This window comes from Lepidochelys olivacea, assembly GCF_965140295.1.
Source record: "Lepidochelys olivacea isolate rLepOli2 genome assembly, chromosome: 4".
In the NCBI taxonomy this organism is placed as follows: domain Eukaryota; kingdom Metazoa; phylum Chordata; order Testudines; family Cheloniidae; genus Lepidochelys; species Lepidochelys olivacea.
The window spans coordinates 96,753,832-96,774,970 of NC_140414.1; the positions used below are offsets into that span (position 1 = coordinate 96,753,832).

The following is a 21,139-nucleotide window of genomic DNA, read 5'->3' on the forward strand; positions in this document are numbered from 1 at the left end:
TCCACAGATGATAAACTGAGGGGGCCTGTAGCATCAGAAGAAAGGAGAAAAGAGACATGGGCCACATCTTATGGTCAGCATAGAGTTTGATTATTGAAACAAAGAACTGTATATCCTGAGGTAAATCTTTAGATTCTGTATGTGCATAAAACTGTATGCTTTGCAGGAGCAGCCTTTGAGTGTATGCTTTTAATAGTCCAGCACATGACTGATTATAAGCATTAGTGTTTGCACCAGCAAGGAAGTGCAGGCACATGCAAACATATGCTCAACTTTGTGCACACAAAAGTAGAGTCCTCAAAGAGGCTCTTGAAAATTTTCCCCTCTGATTGTTAATAGGTAATTTTAATGATATATTTTTATTTTTGGCATTAGGGGTGTGTGGGGGAGGTGGGGGAATTACATCTATAAGCACCACTACCATTCTGTTGCAATAGGGATATATTCTTTATGAACACTCATAATAGGTATCATATATGCTTTGTTTTTATTGCAGCTATTTGTTTGCTGGCATTTTAGTAATTCTGTCGAAGAAGCCACATTAAACCTGCAAACTTTAGCAGATAAGCTCCCTGCTGATTGCTGGCTGAGCTCACACTATAGCACTTAATTGGTGTCAGCAATGTACATTTTATACCTGAATTTGTCACAGAGGGAGACAGCAGGCATCAGTAGGGAATGAGCAGGACTGGCTGGGAAATAGGTGGCGGGACTGCTGCAGCTACTCAATCTGTGGATCCTGATGGCTCCATTTCCATTAGCTGAAACCTTTTGCCCCCACAAACATTGTTGCAGTTGTCCCTTTGTGGTGCTGAAACAAGGGATAAGGGGAACAAGCTGGCTCTTCATGTGCCAAGATTCAGATACTTTAGCCTGGACCAGTAAGGAATTGTACTACTGTTCAGAATGGGCGACAGTGCAACTAGCAAAAAGAACAGGAGGACTTGTGGCACCTTGGAGACTAACAAATTTATCAGAGCATAAGCTTTTGTGGGCTACAGCCCACTTCATTAGATGCATAGAATGGAACATATATAGTGTTTCTCGGCAACAATGATGCCATACAGAAATGTTTAAAAATAAGACAAATGTGAAGTGGAGACTACATTCCAACATACCGCGAGATCCTTTGGGTCAGTGTGTTCCAAACTTTTTTTGAAAGCGGAGTCCCCCTTTCAGGAAAATGAATCCAATCATGCCATCCTTCTGCCTTACCATGCGTTGTTAAAGATCTTCCTATCTTAATTTATACATCTTCTTTGCCTCTCCATGCTCCCTGACTGCTCCTGTGTTCCCCCTCCCCCACTTTGGGAAATGTTGCTGTAGGTGTACCGTCAGTGGAGCTGAGGACTAAAGGAGACTGCCTGGGTACAGAGAAATAAAGGAGTGTCACATTGCCAGAACTGCACTGAAAGGAGATTCCCAGCAGTGAGTGAACTGGCCTGTAACGGCCCCAGCCCCTAAGGTTATATGGATTCTTTTTCTCTGCCATGTTGACTTAACTTTGAAAGAATCCCATTTTGACCACAGTTGAGCATCCCTGTGGAGTTTTCTCATCATTAGCGTTGTCTTACCAATTAAAGAACTTTGACAACCTTAATTTCTTTTTCTGCATTTGTTAAGGGTCTTTTGATACTTTTTACTGATTGGGAATGGTTCCTATCCATGCCAGTTCATTGTTTGGCCTACTGATCATGATGATTTTGGGGTTTTAGGTGTGTATAGAAATTTGCCTCTTCCTAATCCAGAGCCTCCATGTGGCAGTGTATAGATTCTTAGAGAGGGGTGAGAGGCAAATTAGCTCTAATTGCACCTTCTTCACCATTGAAGAACTACAGAGTATTACTTTAAAAAGAAAAGGAGTACTTGTGGCACCTTAGAGACTAACAAATTTATTTGAGCATTACTTTGTAATCATCTTGACTTGCATCAGAAATGATGGCAGTGGCTTGCTTTCTTCACGTTGTCATTAACATTCTGTCACGCTCTGCTACGTGGAAGTATGGCTTCCTAAGTAGTAGGCAAACTATGACAAGGAGCAACTAACACCTCTTGATTTCTGTGGGGGAAAGCACTTGGCTTGGAATGCTGATTGGAGGTCACTTTCAACATATATCTAATTTTGTTTGTATGTGGCAAATGTAGCTTTGCTTTAATTTTAGCCTGTTTGTTTACTTGACAAAGAAGTGGGCTCTAGCTTTTACAGAAGAGAGAAAACTCTCCTTCTCTTGAGAACTGATGTTTGTTCATCTCTGCCCCTTATGTACATTTTTCTGATTCCACCCTCAACTTGTAACATACCACATCTCCTCTGCAATCTGGGCCTCAGCAAACTATCTCCCACCATCAGCCATGTAGTCTGGCCTTGCACCCGAGTTATTCTCCTTGTCTGACCTCTGCCCTGGATCCTGGTAAATTTCCAAGTCATGAGTGGAGAGAGGAAGGGATGATGCAGAAGTCATTATTCCTTGATTGCAGATATTGGGCAAAATCAGAAAGGCTGCTATGCAGGCCCTCTGCAGCAGGAGCAACATACACACAAAGATTTGTGCTCTCTGAAAGAATAACCTAGTTAAGATTTAGGTGAGAATAGTAATATAAATTAATGCTGCTTTGGCGCTGTTCCATGTACCAGTTTGTATAGTGGGTGACGTAATATCAAATTTTTGGCATATAAACTAGAAAACAGGGGAGAAGATCAAGGTTTTGGGAAATGAGACTGCAAGTTTATGTGTACCTGAGATCTTCAATTATGTTGTAATTTACACCATAGCTTTTGTCAATCGCCTTACTACTTTCAGTGTGTATTGAGCACTTTATTCATGCTTGTCCATATGCAATAACTAACTACAAGAAAGTTTTTACCCAAAAGGAAACTGACCAGTATGAAGTGGACTGCAAAAAGCAATCAGAGAAGGATTGATACTAAAACATTAGTAATGGAATTTGACATGTTTGAGGTATCTGGACACATTGACCTGTTTGTGATGCATCTCTTAGTAATTCTAATTGACAGGCTGCTGCATTATTAATAGTTTAACTTGGATTTAAACTTGGAGAGTGGTCAGTTTGGATGAGTTGCCAGCAGGAGAGTGAGTTTGTGTGTGTGTGTCCCTTGGGGAAAAAAAAAGGGGGGGGTGAGAAAGCCTGGATTTGTGCTGGACATGGCCCACCTTGATTACCATGCACATTGTAGGGAGAGTGGTCACTTTGGATGAGCTATTACCAGCAGGAGAGTGAGTTTGTGTGTGTGTTTTTTGGAGGGGGGTGAGGGGGTGAGAGAACCTGGATTTGTGCTGGAAATGGCCCAACTTGATTATCATGCACATTGTGTAGAGAGTTGTCACTTTGGATGGGCTATTACCAGCAGGAGAGTGAATTTGTGTGTGGGGGGGTGGAGGGTGAGAAAACCTGGATTTGTGCTGGAAATGGCCCAACTTGATGATCACTTTAGATAAGCTATTACCAGCAGGACAGTGGGGTGGGAGGAGGTATTGTTTCATATTCTCTGTGTGTATATAAAGTCTGCTGCAGTTTCCACGGTATGCATCCGATGAAGTGAGCTGTAGCTCACGAAAGCTCATGCTCAAATAAATTGGTTAGTCTCTAAGGTGCCACAAGTACTCCTTTTCTTTTTGCGAATACAGACTAACACGGCTGTTACTCTGAAACCTATTAATAGTTTGTTCATCTAGGGAAAAGTCTCCAAATATATATTAATTTTTGTAATATGGTCCTGTGCTGCCATAATAGCTTTGATATACGCCCCTTTCTCCCCAAGAAGTCGATTTTATCTTTATAGACATTATGCTCAGAATGAAACAGTATACTGAAAATGTTTTTAATAGGGCTGTCAATCGCAAAAAAAATGAGGAGGACTTGTGGCACCTTTAGAGACTAACATTTCTTAGAGCATAAGCTTTCGTGGGCTACAGCCCACTTCATCGGATGCATTGAATGGAACACACACACACACAGAGGAATTTGCCACACAAACTGTAAAAGGCTAATTAATTACGATGAGCTGTTATCAGCAGGAGAAAAAAAACGTTTGTCGTGATAATCAAGATGGCCCATTTAGAGAGTTGACAAGAAGGTGTGAGGATACTTAACTTAGGGAAATAGATTCAATATGTGTAATGACCCAGCCACTCCCAGTCTCTATTCAAACCCAAGTTAATGGTATCTAGTTTGCATATTAATTCAAGCTCAGCAGTTTCTTGCTGGAGTCTGTTTTTGAAGCTTTTCTGTTGCAGAATTGCCACCCTTAAGTCTTCTACTGAGTGGCCAGAGAGGTTGAAGTGTTCTCCTACCAGTTTTTGAATGTTATGATTCCTGATGTCAGATTTGTGTCCATTTATTCTTTTGCGTAGAGACTGTCCGGTTTGGCCAATGTACACGGCAGAGGGGCATTGCTGGCACATGATGGCATATATCACAGGTAATTTCAGTTAATTCACATGCTTTACTCAAAAAATTAATTATGATTTAAAAATATTAATCGCGATTAATCGCACTGTTAAACAATAGAATACCAATTGAAATGTATTACATATTTTGGATGTTTTTCTGCATTTTCATATTTACTGATTTAAATTACAACACAATACAAAGTATATATTTTTATTACAAATATTTGCACTGTAAAAATGATAAACAAAACAAATATTGTTTTTCAATTTGCCTCATACTAGTTACTGTAGTGCGGTCTTTGTCGTGTAAGTGCAATTTACAAATGTAGGTGTGTGTGTTGTTTTTTTTTGTTATATAAATGTTTTTTTTTGGAGTGCAATGTCACCAGAAAGTGAGAACAGGCATTTGCATGGCACTTTTGTAGCCGGCATTGCACAGTATTTACTTGCCAGGTATGCTAAACATTCGTATGCCCCTTCATGCTTTGGGCACCATTCCAGAGGACATGCTTCCATGCTGATGACGCTCGTTTTAAAAAAATGCAGTAATTAAATTTGTGATCGAACTCCTTGGGAGAGAATTGTATGTTCCCTGCTCTGTTTTACGCACATTCTGCCATATATTTCATGTTATAGCAGTATCAGATGATGACCCAGCACATGTTGTTCATTTTAAGAACACTTTCTCTGCAGATTTGACAAAATGCAAAGAAGGTACCAATGTGAGATTTCTAAAGATACAGCACTCAACCCAAGGTTTAAGAACCTGAAGTACCTTCCAAAATCTAAGAGGGATGAGGTGTGGAGCATGCTTTCAGAAGTCTTAAAAGAGCAACACTCTCCGATGTGGAAACTACAGAACCCGAACTACCAAAAAAGAAAATCAACCTTCTGTTGGTAGCATCTGACTCGGATGATAAAAATGAACATGCATCGGGCTGCACTGCTTTGGATCGTTATCGAGCTGAACCTACCATTTGCATGGATGCATTTCCTCTGGAATGGTGGTTGAAGCATGAAGGGTCATATGAACCTTTAATGCATCTGGCACGTAAATATCTTGTGACACCGACTACAATAGTGCCATATGAATGCCTGTTCTCACTTTTCAGGTGACGTAAACAAGAAGTAGGCAGCATTATCTCCTGCAAATGTAAACAAACTTGTTTGAGCGATTAGCTGAACAAGAAGTAGGACTGAGTGGACTTGTAGGCTCTAAAGTTTTACATTGTTTTTGTTTTGAGTGCAGTTATGTAACAAAAAACCTACACTTGTAAGTTGTAATTTCACAATAGAGAGATTGCACTATAATACTTGTATTTGGTGAATTGAAATATACTATTTCTTTTGTTTTTTTTACAGTGGAAATACTTGTAATCAAAAATAAATATGAGCATTGTACACTTTGTATTCTGTGTTGTAATTGAAATCAATATATTTGAAAATGTGGAAAACATTCAAAAATATTTAAATAAGTGGTATTCTATTATTGTGTAACAGTCTGATTTAATCGGGCGATTAATCCAGATTAATTTTTTTAATCGCTTGACAGCCCTAGTTTTTAAGGATCTAAAAGATTTACAACAAAAGTGTAGTGACCTACAATAGAGCTAGTAATTCTTATTGCTGGAGTATCTTATCCGCTTATCTGGTCTTAGACAATGGTTGATCTGAGATGGGACTGGCCACTTTTATACCTCACTTTTCTTGTGGACCCTGCAGTTTCTGAAAAACTTCAGCTTTCATTTTCAAACTGACAGATGTTTCTCACTCTGATTTGTGAAACAAGCTTCAGAGTATGAATGGATACAGTGTTATTTCCAACTGACTGTAGACAGGTAGCCTGAAAGAATAATTCTGAGATATAGGAACCACCACATCACCTAAATTGGGTGGTAACATTGCAGCCTAACTAGGACCACTTAAACATCAACATTATAAGCTGTTTCTCTGTTGATAATTTTAAATGCTCATGTTCAGCTACACTGGGATTGTGAACATCTTGATTCTGTGGGTGGAGCCTGAGCAGTCCACTGCTCTTTCTCCCCCCTTCCCCACCTGACCCTTGGTTTTAGGGAAAAGTAAACTTCCACTGTAGATAGATCACTTCCAGAATGCTGATATTAACAATAACATCATGGGTCAGATTCTGAAAGTTAGGTGCAGTTGTGGTCATACATTTGTGTGCTTCCGACTTCTTAGTTGATCAGTATATGTAAATTAGGCATTTGCACATGCGCTTAACCAGTTAGGTGTCTAATTGGCCACATTTGTTCACAAATACCAAATATGCACATGTAGGTAGGTAAATAAATAACAAATAAGTTAGTAATGTGCAAATGTGTATCTATAGTTATGCACAACTCACTTAAATTCTGCCCTATGTTTCTTTTTCTTCCTAATTACAGTTAAAAGAGCATTAAAGCATAATATTCCTTATCTAAAATTGTGCTTGATCAGGATACCTTTGACTGTTGTTTGAGACAGTTGTTCACAAGTGCATTTCAAACTGAGTTCATTTGGAAAGGTCATATCACATGGCAGTACAGTAGCTAGTGTATTTATTGTCCTAAGAGGAAGTAATATTATCCCCATTTTACAGATGAGTAACTGAGGCACAAAAAGACCAAGCGATTTGCCCAGGGTCTCACAGGAAGTCTGCTGTGGAGCAGGGACTTGAACCCTCGTTTCCCAAGTCCTAGATTAGTGTCCTGATCACTGGACCAGTCTTTCTATCTATCATGAAACCTCTCTGAACTCTATGTGATGGTGTGTGAAACTGAATCTTACCTGTGAGTTTGCAAAGAGATTTGACCATGGAAATACCAGTACCATTCTGTCTATGAATACTTCCAAGGTTTGGGATCTGCAGCTCATTGTGAACAGTTGCATTCAAATATATATGAAGACGTTTTTAAAAAGTCAAACTTTTTTCAAGCCAAACTCAGAATGGATTGTACAACTATAAGAAAAAGAACCTATGCAGGAATACAACTATCAGTGATCAGAGAGTGATCTCTGGGCTTACTCTAGCCAATTAAGCAATAAGATATAAACACTGAGTTTGGGCTTCAGCAATAATAGTACTCCAAATATTTCATCTCAGTGGAAGGTCTGTTTGTCATCTCAGTTAAGCATTATTTTGTACACAGAGATTGAGCCTTGCACAAATCTGCCAGTAGTCCCAGAAGGTGTTCTGTGCTTGGTATGAATGCTGAATTAAGCTCTGAGTTTGTCTAGTAATTTTGTGAAAGATTCTTTGTCCTACAAGATATATTTTGCTTCTATAACCCACCTGCAGTATAGTGGGGTATTGTATTTTGGCATCAGTTTCTTCGCTCATGAATGCTCTCTTAAATTCTGCCAAGTTTTGCGGGCCATTTTGCATAGTTAGTCTCAAATTTGGAGAAATAACAGTTCTGCATTCTTGTAGAGCATGTTTCCTGTCTTCCTGGCTGCAATAAGCACTACTGTTGTCCCGGATGTCTGCAAAAGAGACAACCACATTATTACCTTGCTAGGGTGATTATGAAGTCTTCTCATTGAGTCAGGGAACTCTGGCCCGTCAACAGAGAACGTTTTTAGTATTTAGTTACAAGGTCTCTGTAATAAATTCTCCATCAATTCAATTGGGTCTGTATATCCTTTTCCTGAAGGGGTTCCTAGTACTAATATTTCTGGTGCACATTTGGTTTTCCAACATTTCTAACTGGCAATCAGCCATCTGGGAGTTTCTCATTACCAAGTTCACTGCTTTCATTCCTTTTGCTATTAGTTTTCTTCAGGGTTAGTGTATTCTGTTATTTGTCTAGCCTCATCACCAGCCCTCCTTTTTCTTCAGTGATTCATAATTTTGACATTACTAGGAAAGAGAAGTATTTTTCTTGTTACCGATTTTCCATTAACTTTCAACAACAATTCTTCTTGCTTAGCACTTGCAGGAAGGGCTGTACGCAGGCCCGCCCCGAGCGCCAACTCTGCAGCTCCTGTTGGCTGGGAGCTGCAGGGATGGTGCCTGCAGGCAGTGGCAAGTGGAGACATCCCCACCACCCCCCGTCTAGGAGCCACTGCCAGAGGGGTGTGCCAGTAGCTTTCGGGAGCTGCCCGAGGTAAGCACCAACCCCCTGCCCCACTCCTGCACCCCTGCCCCAGCCTAGACCCCCACACCCTCTCCTGCACCCAAACTCTCTCTCTCTCTCCCAGAGCCTGCACCCCCGTCACGCACCCCAACCTCCTGTCCCAGCCTGGTGAAAGTGAGTGAGGGTGGGGGAGAGCAAGTGACAGAGGGAGGGGAATGGAGTGAGCAGGGGCCAGGGCCTCAGAAGGGGCAGGACAGGGATGTGGCCTCAGGGAAGGGGCGGGACAAAGGTCTTCAGGGCAAGGATCTTCAGGTGTACGCAATTAGACAGTTGGCAACTCTACTAGGAGGGCATGGGGAAGTCCTGGTCGGGCTGGAAGAGCTCACCCAGCAGTGCAGCCGGCAGGTTGCTGGGCACCACCCAGTGCAGGTGCAGTGCCGCCCAAATGTCAGATGGACCGTGTCCGCATGGGCGTGGTTTGTGCGTGCATGGGGGCCCACTGACTGTTCTACCCTGGGGCCCGGAATTGTTGTCGGTGGGCCTGTGACTGCTTCAATTCCCCTTTCTTGATTGGAGCTGGCTGAGTAAGCCCAGGCCTGATTGGCAAATGGGGAACAGCTGCGGCCTCGTTAGCCAGGGGCTACATAAAGGCTGGCAGGAAAGAAGCCCGGGGGGGGGGCAGGAAAGGGAGGAGCTAAAGAATTAGAGTGAGTGGGAGCTTGTCTCTGCTGGCTGCAGGAGCTAGCAGTCCCTGAGGCTGTAACATTGAAGCTGTTTTGTAGCTAGAAGGTGATGGGAATAGATACTGTAAATAAAGAGCATGGGTGACTGCACCAGTGCAGAAGTCTCCGGCTGGTCTGTGGGCACAGCAGGGAAGAAGCAAGGAGGGCCCAGCGATGCCACTATTACAATATGAAATTAATTTAAAAGCAGTGACTGTAGCCTGCCTAGTTCTTGTTTTGTTTAAGCTTTGTGTCCAATTGTCCAAAGCGATTTGTACAGCAGGAAAATGTTAAAGATGTAATTAATTCAGTGCATTTGGGGTTTCCTGTCAAGATGGTTGGCATTGATCATGAATGTGATGACTGGTTCAGTCCACTCAAAAGGGTGCTGCTGAAAATTTTTTCCTGGCACCTCATTCTGACCAAGTTACATTTCTCCTCACTTTGGATTCCTCCACTGGCTTCCTCTCAACTACCATATCATGTAGTAGTTCCTTATGCAGATCTTCAAGGTCAACCCTGCCGATGTCTCTTACTACTCTTCCTTATTGACACTCTGCACGCCACCCCAGGGCTGCTCTAACTTGTCCTGCTACTCATGGCCTCAAGAGGAGCAGTTCTATCACTGACATGAAGGGATGCTTTGGTTTCACCTCCTTTGCTGACCACACCCTGTAAACAGATCATAGGATGGGGCGGTGGCATAGGAACTGCTACAATGGCTCTACGCCACTAGCAGGTCCCCAGGCAACTGCAGCAAAAAAGGGGTAGGAGCAATGAGAAACTGAGGGGAAAATAAATTTGGGGGGACTATAGGGTACTGAATCCTGATCGGGGAAAGAGCAGAAGGTACTTAGGCATTGTTTTGCTCAACATTGCAATGCCTGAGCCCTAGATAGCCTGGTGCCCAGTGGAAATTTCAGCACCAAGATAGGGTCCCAGATCCCCAGCCAGTGCATGGGGAGAGTTAAGTGCCTAAGGAAGGGATTTTGAGAAGCCAGCCAGCTCAGTGGGGAGTTGTCTAAACTAACCAGGAGTGAAATGCTAAAGAGATGGGTGGAAAGAGGAGAGGGGCTTAGGACTCTAAGTGGCTGACCAGGTGCACCTAGGTGATAGGACAGATGGGCTCTGCTCTGCACTGTCCTTTGAGAATCCTCTCCTGGATTTAGGCACCTAAGCCAGGTAAGTCACGCAGGGTATGTCTAGCCAGCCCCCTGCAATGAGCCTCCCAGTCCAGGTCAACAGACTTGTGCTTCTGTGCTAAAAACAGCTGTGTAGCTATTGTTTCTCGGGCGCTGAAGCCAACCTCCATCCCGAGGCTTCAGAGCCCAAGCTGCAGCATCTACACAAGTATTTTTAGTGCAGCAGCCTGAGATCTGCAAGTCCAAGTCTGTTGACCTAAGCTGGGAGACTCACTGCTGTGGGCTGTGTAGATGTACCTTGTGGGTAACCCACGCCCTAGCAGTTGAAACCATCTCTCTCCTGCTTGATACCTCTCTCATGCTCACCCTCCATATCTTCAGGTTTCAGAGTAGCAGCCGTGTTAGTCTCTGTTCGCAAAAAGAAAAGGAGTACTTGTGGCACCTTAGAGACTAACAAATTTATCTGAGCATAAGCTACCCTTCCCTTTATATTTATGACACGCCCTCCCAAATCACAGGGTGAAACGCTGGCTTGGATTTCTTCCTGCATTCGATGAAGTGAGCTGTAGCTCACGAAAGCTTATGCTCAAATAAATTTGTTAGTCTCTAAGGTGCCACAAGTACTGCTCCTCCATATCTTGGTGCTCCTGGCTGTGTAAGGCAGAGTGGCAGCAGAACACTCTCGCATATCCGTGGCTTGCCTCTGATCTTACTGACACAGGGACTGTCAGGTGACAGGAGTTAGGTGTGCTCTGAGCATGTGTCAGTATCTGGTTCCAATGCCAAGATAGGCATGGCCCCACGTAGTTTGAGAATCCCATTTCTGGGGCTTCGGCAAGGGCTCTAAGCAGCTTGCCAGCTGTGGGACAGCATCAGCACTTGCTGACCAGCAGACACGTTGGTGCCTAGGGGTTGTAGGTGCCTACAGCATTAGGTGGCAGCTGAGTGGTAGCTTTGACAATGTCAGTGCACCCCAGGGCGGTGTGTGAACACAGCACTAGATGTCTGTTCAGACCTATATACAGCAGTAACAAATAGGTCCAATTCTCTTCTCACACAGGTTTTGTACTAGTGTAACTTGGCTCCTTTCAATAGCGTTATTCCTGATTTACACTGATGCAGAGGTGGAAACCTTTATTTTCATAATGTTCTGGGTAGATTCAATTGGTCCTTACCTAGCCTATCCCTAAGTCTTTCTGGATTTGTATTTCCAATGTCTGCAGTTCAGCTATCATAGGATTGCAATTATTGTTTTAGCTACCTAGAGAGAGAGGAAAAATACCTGAAAATTCAAAGATGTGATTTGTTACAAGAAGAAAACAAATACCTCATTCACACCCACTTATTCCTCATAGTGGTTTTGGGATTCTCTCTCCATACAGCAAAATAATACTCAAATCTATGGTAACAAGAACCATCTGTAGTTAGTTATAACTAGATAGAAGCTTTACTCCTATTCTGGTTCAAATCCTCTCCCATCAGGACTCAGTTTCTTACACTCCATCCCACACGAGGAAGAAGAAGGTTGTACTTCAAATTCTAATTCATGGAGTGATAGGAAATCAGCATTTATATGCCATGTTCCAGCTATGTGGTGTACTGTATAAACACCAGGTACCAGAGGGTTAATGGTATGTTCTTAATTTAATTTTCTTAATGTATGAGAGTGGTTGATGGTTTATGTAACTAAACTAAATGTCTTCCCCAGAAGGTAATATGTTAGGACATGTAAGAAGAGTCTGGATGAGTTCTGCCCTGACATCTAATGACAAACTGGGGAGAAGACTCCAAGAGCAGAACATATTTGCATAGACACACCTACTCTGCCTTGGTGCTGAGCAGATGGAGCTACTTTTCCAAAGTGATCAATTTTGGCTGATTTCGTGTCTATTTTAGGCAAACTGACTCACTTCCAAATTGTATTTTCCATATATCACTGTAAAATGAACTTCCAAAGCATTTTTGTCCAAATTTACAATCTAAAGAACACTTCTTTTTTTTTCTTCACACAGGAATCCAGCTCCCTCTCTCTAGATGAATTATTTAATTTCTCAGCAACACGTTTGGGGACGTAACTCAAAGACAAGTTGAGAAACAAACAGAAAAAAATATTTTCAGGCCTTATTTTCAAGAAGCTCAACACTAAACAATGACTTTAGGGTAGTTTTATTAGTTTGTATTGGTTTAAATATAAATCCAAGAAACCCTGGGCTCATCTGGCCTAAATAGGTATAGCTCCATTTACTTCATGGAGCTATTCTGGTTTAAGCTAGCACCTGGCCCTTATGTATACTATATTACACTGTATGTGTCTATTTATGTATGTGTGTGTATATAGATAAATATACTACATTAGAAATATATAAAATAGTGTGTGTGGTAACTAACCTTATCCAATAAATGCATCTTACTCATGAAAGTAACTTTTTTGCTTTGTAAAACAAGCTAACACAGGCAAAAAAAATTAAAATCTAGATAAAATTTACCACCATGGATTTAAACATCAACACTTTCTTGTGGATAATCTTAAAAAAAAAAAAAAAGCCTTGTTTGAAGGGTGTAGGTATTAGATTATGATGTACTTACTGTCTTATGAAATAGACATTCTTCAGTCTTCCAAAATGCATTAATTCACTCAAGTATCATTTTTACTTGAAGCTGGTAGTATCTTAATGGTCTTTAAGTGGTTCCAGAAGTTCCATTAGAAGAGGATGGAATAAGTGAGTGGACAGTTTGCCAAAGACAGGGAAGCCACAATTTTGAAGCCAACTAGTGTTTTATGTCAAACACAGTCATTTTAAAAAAGAGAGTGGTGAATTCAAGTAAAAATGACTTAAAGGCTAGGTACTCTACAGAATGTTGCTCTAAATAAAGATAGTGGTATGATGATCAACGTCTGGATAAAATAAAACTCAATTTGAGAACTAAAATAACATTGCTTATTTGAACAAGTTCAGTGTTAGTAACCAAACCTAAAACTAGAGACTTCAGGGAGTTTTGGAAGAGGGACGAAAGGTTGACAATTTGACAGGAATTATTCAACAGCATTATTGTGTAAAACTGGCTGTTGAGAGAAGAAGAGGTGGCACAACACTTAACTGCAAATGTATTGAATGATTATCTCTCTACGGCCTTCAGTGGAGCTATGTGAGGGCTGAGTCTCTATGTGTACGTGCGAGAAAAATCTAAATCTAGTTTATCATTTTTGGCAGGTGTTTTTCCCCTTAAAGTAGTTTCAGACATTACTGAAGTTCACAATAATACCAACATGTTTTGGCTCTCATAAAATCTGTTCCCTTGCATGTAATACTTTCTACTATTGGCCATCTTCCTACTCATTAACTTAGTAGTGAATTATTTACACTAGAGTTTATTTAGATAATTGAGTGTGCTTCCTGTTTATAGGGTAACAAACCAATTACCAGGCCACTTAAATGCAGAGGCCAGAGGATGAGGTACTGAGATTACTGTATAATTATTAATCAGCTAACAGGAAGCACTCTCGAATAGATGGTATTGATGCTCTGAACTGTTTAATAACTACATGGGGTGGGGATACAACTGGTCTTAAAATGGTTGTTTAGAAACAGCAGTGTTTCTTCTTCTGTTGGCAGGATGAAGCTAAAGCGGAGATGGTCCACGTTTGTTGCGCAAGTCATTGGGTGAGTTCTGATGACAGCAGTGAATCAGAGTGTAGAGACTTGCATTGTGTATAGTTACAGAAATGAGTGTATGTTTGTGAGTCAGTAAGCATAAATGAATTCCAAAGTGTGCACTGAGAGAATAGATTCCCAAAACATGGAAGGAAACTCACAAGGTGACTTACTAAGATGTGTCAGTTATTCTAGATTCCTTACTAATTAGGTGTTTTATATTCCAGCTTTTATTATATTTGTGGCACTATTTAAGTACAATATATACATTGAAAATCATAACATGGGTGTTACCACTCTGCAGTCTGCTCTATTGTCACGCTGCATTCTGTCTTGAAAATAGAATAGAAGTAGTTTTTATAAATACTTGTCAAACAGAAGGCTAAAGACCTATTTCCTGTTAATTAGAATTAAGTAATTTTTTTCTTGTGGCTTTGAAATAAATGAGCAGCTTGACATTAAACTTTGATTCCAAAGTAAAGCTCAGAGTTTCAGGAAATCCTTTGAAAACTTTATTGTGCCTCCCTCTGATAGAGCATGGAAGCATAGACTCTGCTTTCAAAATGGACAGCCTCTGAGATGACTCTTGGTGGTCCCTCACTAAAGCTACAGCTGTCTGAGACCCCTGTGGACCTATGTGTGCATATGGTGCACTGATCTTACCAGATAACAAAGATGATCTAGGAGCTCCTTGTTGAACAAAATTAAACACTGCAGGTCAAATAGAAATCAATTACAAGCTGTGCTGAGGACCATGGAAGTCAACACAGGCTCTCACCCATGAACTGGGATGTAGGCAATCAAATGTTAGGTCAGTTTAGGTCAAGCCTATGGGTTTGTATATCCATTTTTCACTCAGAATAGGGTAGGAAACTATAAACATATGAGACAGCGGGTGCAGCTAATTAATTACTCTGAAATGGAAACAGAGACCGTGCTGATCATATTGTGCCAGGACACCCCCCCCCCCCCAAATATATAGAAAGCAAAATATCCCTGCTTAAAATTAAAACAAACTTAGTCCTATCTGGAAGAACAAAAATAGTATTATGATGCTGAATCTTACACTGTGTACTGCATTTTGTGCTTGGCACACTTTTGTATGGAAATATTTGCATCTGTTTTCTGTGTGAAATTCAATGGAAGTTGTGCACTGAACTCCCTTAATGCTTCTCTGAACATTGTAGTCTACATCAATACATACAGTGCTTTATGTTAAAAAGGAAGCATTTCTTCTATCAGGACAGTAAACATGGGTGGGATTGTCAAAAATGCCTAAGTGAATTAGAAGCACAAGACCCATTGACTTGGTGGCATTTATGGTCCTAAACCACTTAGGTGCTTTTGAAAATCACATCCAATAGCTTAAAAAGTTAATATTATCCTAAGAAGGCAGATTGGAGGTAAGGCAGTATTAATGTAATAAAAGTCATGTTTCATTTTAAAATATAAACTGTGGTTATGTCTAGTAGCTTTCTATTACACATGTATGCTGTGTAGCAAAACATCCAGCCTGAAGGATTATATTATTAGTTTAGACTTTGGTTATCCCAGGCTTCACATCTGTGTGTATAAATCTATTGCACAAAAGCATTTGTGTATCTCTCTCTCTCTCTCTCCTGTTTAGATTGCAATCTCCTAGGGGCATGGAATTCATATTTTGTGCCTTGTACCACCCTGAGATGCTGTTGACTTTTAACAAATAAATAATAAGCAGTAATGCTTTTAACAGAAAGCATATTAGAGGTGATTTGTATGATCTGATGCAGCTGAACTTTGTTCTGAAGTCTTACAGCAGGTTTTTATCCTCAATGCAACATGGAATTAAAACAGAACTTTATTTGAACTGCACTGGTATTAAACAATGCTTTTTTGCACTCATTAAGGTTTCTACAGTGCACTGTTATTTTGTAGACTGGGAGTGCATTACCTCTCTTGAAATTATTTCACATGCAGAAGGTCATAGTGCCCCCTTTGAAGATTACATGGGCCAGGAGCCCCAGGGAGCAAATCAAACCTGAATAAAATGGAATGGATTTCAGGCATTCACATCTTAAATACATACATGGCCCAAGGAAGTAATAGGTCACAGCATTGCGTACCCCACCTTCATCGCAGCAGCCTAGTTGCAATGCATGCTGGGATCGGTAGTTTCCATTGGCTGCATCTTTTAATGACTGATGAGGGTCTACAGGCCAAATTGTGGAATGTTATGGCCTGCATCTGACCCACAGAGAACATTTTCACCACTGCTGGGGTAGGTGGTAATTTATTTTTTGGTTTTAACATTTAAGAACAAAATTTAAATAGAAATCTGAAATGTAAACATTTTTCCAAAAGTGGGTGAAGATTAATGAAATAACCTCTCTCTGCAACAGTAATTCCCCTAAAAAATGTGAAATATTAGAGAGACAAGGTAGGTGAGGTAATATCTTTTACTCCATCTTCTGTTGGTGGAAGGTATAAGCTTTTGAGCTATACAGAGCTCTTCAAAAATATTGTGAAAACACTGCCAAATATTGAGGTATTAGTTCAACAGTAAATGTAAGTGCACAGCTATTGTAAAAATCACTTCAGTTTTTTTTAACACTAATGAATAAGTATGGAAAAGCTGAAAATGTTGTTTCTATGTAATTGTCAAGAGCAGAAGTAATTCTAGCAGGTGGCTGCTAGTACCCTCTCTACTTAAGTTTCATTTATAGGATATATTCATGTCGTGTTGAAACATACTTTTTTTTGGCTAACATTTTCGATGCTTGGGTTCTTCCTGAAAGTGTGAGACTTCCTTGGAAAGGTCAGCAATAACGTGAAAAATCTGCTTAAAACCAACAAAAGAGGAAATTCAGTTTTTAGGGTTAAATTCTCCTCAAAATCAATTCATCTGATTTTCACTTCACCCAGGATGGAAAAAAATCCTTTCTCATCTTTAAAAAAGAAGAAAAAAAAAAAAAGTCCTAACCAAACTCTTCAAGACCTAGTTAGTACAAAACATGGCTGTAGTTTGAAAGGGGAAATTGGGAATGGATTTATAGACGTCCTCAGTGGGGACTAGCATCTTTATTTGGTTTGGACAAAAACGAGGCTTTCATTTAATAAGATAGATCTGTAACATTTGAAATTGAGCTTGCATAGAAGACTCAGTTTAAGGAAATGCTCTATCTTAAAGACAGAGGTCCATTGCAAAATCTAGATTTGGATGTACTCCATACATGCTTGGTCTGAAATTACCCAAATCTGTAGATCTTCAGGGCTTGCATCAAAGCCCACCTCTTTTTCCCCAGGTTTTGAGAAGGAAGGGATGTGCTGAGGGTGCAGATTTGTGCCTCGAGAGCTGTGATTTGTGGATGGGAGTGGGGTTTTCTTTTCTTGGCTTGTATTTTGTGCATTTATTTTTGTTGGAGTAGAATGGTTGTATTTTTCATAGATCGTAATCATGCCTGGAGCCTTTTATGTAGTGTATAAATCTATATAAATTAATTATCATTTCCCCCTACCCAAAATTAATGAATTTGCTGATCTGAAGTTCTGGTTCTGAGCTCTCTCTCTCTATTGGAAAAAAACATATTTTCTTGAAGGACAAGAATATTTTTATTAAATGCCACCCATTTTATCTTGAATAAATAAATGTGCATCAGCTTGTTGCAGGATTTGGCACCAAATACATTTTTATGATCCATCCGCAGACAATAAATTAAAGGTTATTTCTGAGGTCACCTTTTCTATAAGGTTTATTGAGGTTTCTGCTAAATCACTGAGAACACTGACTATTTGTAATGTTTGTACTAAACTTGCACAATCAGCCTGGGGCAAAATTAGAAGCCATGTCAACATATCTGGATATGAGCACCTCAAATAATATGAGAGATCTGGATATCATATCATATCTGGATACGAGAAACCAAATAATAAAACCAGAAATAACTTTTGAGGCCACTAAGAATCCCAAAGGCCTTCCAACTTGTCTGCTGACACCTTGTGTTAGACCTGCTAAATCAAAGTGTTTCTTTATAGTACAAAAGTTTACAGTTTGCTTTTAATAAAACTTGCTCCTCTTATCAATCTGCAGGATTCTTGATTCCCACCAGACTTTTCCTTGATATGTTACAATAACGCAATGGCCAACAGGAAAAGAAGTTCCAGAAATAAATGCACCTGATGTATACTTTAATAAAAAAAAAAAAAGAGAGAGCAAGTGAGAAAGAAGTGAGATTTTAAAATAAATGCACAGTTTTGTGGGTAAAAGTGTAACCCATGTCTGCTCTGTGTGGCACTCTGTCCCTCTCTAGTGGTGGCTAGGAAAGCTAGAGATTAACCAAGGCTGTAGCAGGCTTGTCAATAGAGATGAATCTCTTAGCTCAGGCAGTTGAGACTTATACATGAGCTCAAGAGGTCCCAGATTTGATTCCCGCTGCCAACGATCCACCAAGGAAGCGACCGCATTATGAAAGGAAAATGGATTTTAAGGATAGAATCTATGTTAAGCTAATTAAGTTTCTATATTGGGGTGGGGTGGGGGGATGATGAATAACATTATTACCTCTGACACACTGCAGATTTTGCTTTTGGAGGCTCTTGCAGGGTTTACACTGAATTCTGTGGTAGCCCTGTACAAGTATGTACGTGCATGTAGACTGGACCCTGGGATATGCCTTGAAAGGGAAGGGGGTGTAAGGAGGTGAATTGACAGGGTGCGGGAGGTGGGGTGGAGGTTTTTGGAGGCCTATGAAGTGCTAAGAAAAAAGAGAGAGACTGGCAGCATGGTCAGGGATTGTAAGGAACAGAATTGTGCTGGAAACCTCTGGGAAGGGGCTTGGAGAAGGAGAAAGCCAAGGGTCTGGCTGAGGTGGTATGTGAATAGTCTCTGCTACAGAGTCACCTCTTCAGACCCACCTCAGAGATTGCTTTATTTTAGCTGGTCTGTGACCCTGGGTGTCCCAGCTCCCTTTAAACCTCATTAAGTCTCACTTTGGTTCAAAGATAGGACTAAGGGCTGTCCAACTCTGTTCTTCTGTTGAAATCTGAGGAGTATCATCATTTGCCGAGCTCAGGTCTGTCTGTCAAATCCTTCCTTATACCAAAATATATGGACCTGACAGAGTGGGGCTCTGATACTCTGTGGTCCTGGCTGCCATGTATGGCATTAACTCCATGTGTTTTAAAAACTGTCAGCTTTGTTTGATTATAATTTCAGTTCTAAAAACCTCACTTCTTGATTAGATTCAATTTGTTTCCAGAATATGAAAATTTTATTATATTATGGACTAATCTTTCAAAACTTTTTTAATCAGACTTTTTATATAAACAGACTTAGCCCAGCATCTTAAACCAGTTGCTTACACATTTTAAAAGGTCAGAAGTGATGTTTCTAAAATGTTAAAAATAGAAGAATTGCTTCCCAGGTGGAGTTGAGGCCTGTGGGTCAAGTTCCAGCTCAAAACACCTTTCTATGGTTGGAATATAAACCCCTGAAACTAGATCATTTTAAATAAAAATTGTTGTGATAGCTAAGTGAAATATATGCTGTATGAAACAGCAATGTCTGAAACCATGACTTACAGCTTAGAAAAGGTTAGCACAGCTCCTGTTGTCTTAAACTGTGTTTGCCTCCTGGTTATTTCCTCCCAGGGGAGGCCCAGGTCATGAATCCAATTGTAAATGCTGTTGAAATGGGGTCCCATGACCCAGTTATGGCTGTAGTGAAGATGGGGCTTTAGATGACACAGATGTACATTTTCCCTCCTCTCTCTTCCCCCCCACCCCCATGATTGTAATAGAAACTTTTTAAATGGCAACACTTTGCAGACTGGAATTTTTGTTGATTTTAATGAAGAGACTCTAACTTACTGGTATATTGTTAACCACTTTCTTTGCAGGAAGCTACATGACAAAAACGAAATAACATTTTCTGGTCTTGGTGGTTTTTTCAGACAAGAGACTCAGGCCTCTACAGTAGTGTATCCAGTCGTTTAAAATATATATTTGAGGTGACCCCTAGTGGGTCAAAGCTTTTGTGGGGAGGTGTTCAAAGCAGTCCAAGTGTTTTAACCTCATTTTAACTAGGAAAGGGATAACTGCCCCCCCTGAGGGTTTAGTAGCTTATTCATTATATTTGTAGTGTAGATGGGTTCTCGGGCTTGTAAGGCCTGGCACCCAACTCTGAATAGGCTGGTGAGGTGATGTGCTAGGTAAAGAGCTTGTGCTCAGACAGTAGCTAGTCAATCAGTGTTTGTCCACATTTAGTTCAGTGCCCACTTGAGTTAGCAAAAGCATCTGTTTTTAAAGTAGTTAAAGAATTTGGATTGTGGGATGATATTTCATTTGTAAAACAGGCACGGTCAGTTAAATTGATTAAGGTCTGTGTGGTGGTGGGAACCCTTTTAGTGTGTCCAGCATAGTTCCCAGAATGGTAGAGAAATGTGTTATTTGGAATTGTTTAAGGCCAATCTTCTTCTCCGCTCTCCTCTTTCACTGTGGCTTGAACACAGATTTTGAATTTTTTTTGTAAACAGCTTCAAAATGGAGCTATTTATACAGAGTACATAAGCAACAGGCTTGGTCTTAAACATCAAGCTGGGGATTTCCTGGTGACAAAAGCTATTTTTAGACAGCCCTGTGCCACTCCTCTTCCAGCCCATAGTGTAGAGGTTGTGTTGGCGTGGGGTGTTGGCCAAAGCATGTGGTGTTCAGCAGTCCCCTGCTAGTGAATGTCCCCTTAGGGGCCACTGTAGCCAAAGCGGAGTTAAGACCAGTCTTGAGACCTAGCAATTCAGGGCTGCTCTAAACTATGCCTGGACTCAAACCAGGGCCCCGCAGCTTCCAGGATTGCAGTTTCCCCCCATATTTCCTATGCCTAGTTTCCATTGGGTGCAGCAGAGTATTGAGCAGCCATATATTTTAACTGGTAGCAGAATGAGGCCCTCTTCACTGCAAAAGTAAACCCCCCCCCCAACAAGTTAGGAGACTAGATTTCAACATGGTTTAGCCCCCCAACATGGTTGAAACATTTTGGCCTTGAAATGTAGATGTAAAAACCTTTTGTTTTTAGCCATGCCCCTGAATCATACTAATATTTTATTGTACAGTACATATGATCATTTCTGTCTGCTGATAGTTATGTGTAAGAGTATATTA

At 40.7% G+C, this 21,139-nt stretch overlaps 1 long non-coding RNA gene across 1 annotated transcript in view; it reads left to right on the plus strand.

Moving 5' to 3' along the window:
• Positions 1 to 21,139, plus strand: part of LOC311520201 — a 206,867-nt gene that overhangs the window by 38,848 nt on the left and 146,880 nt on the right. The window contains exon 3 of the long non-coding RNA XR_014711514.1: positions 13,970 to 14,017. This is a non-coding gene — a long non-coding RNA (uncharacterized lncRNA). The remainder of the gene's footprint in view (positions 1 to 13,969; positions 14,018 to 21,139) is intronic.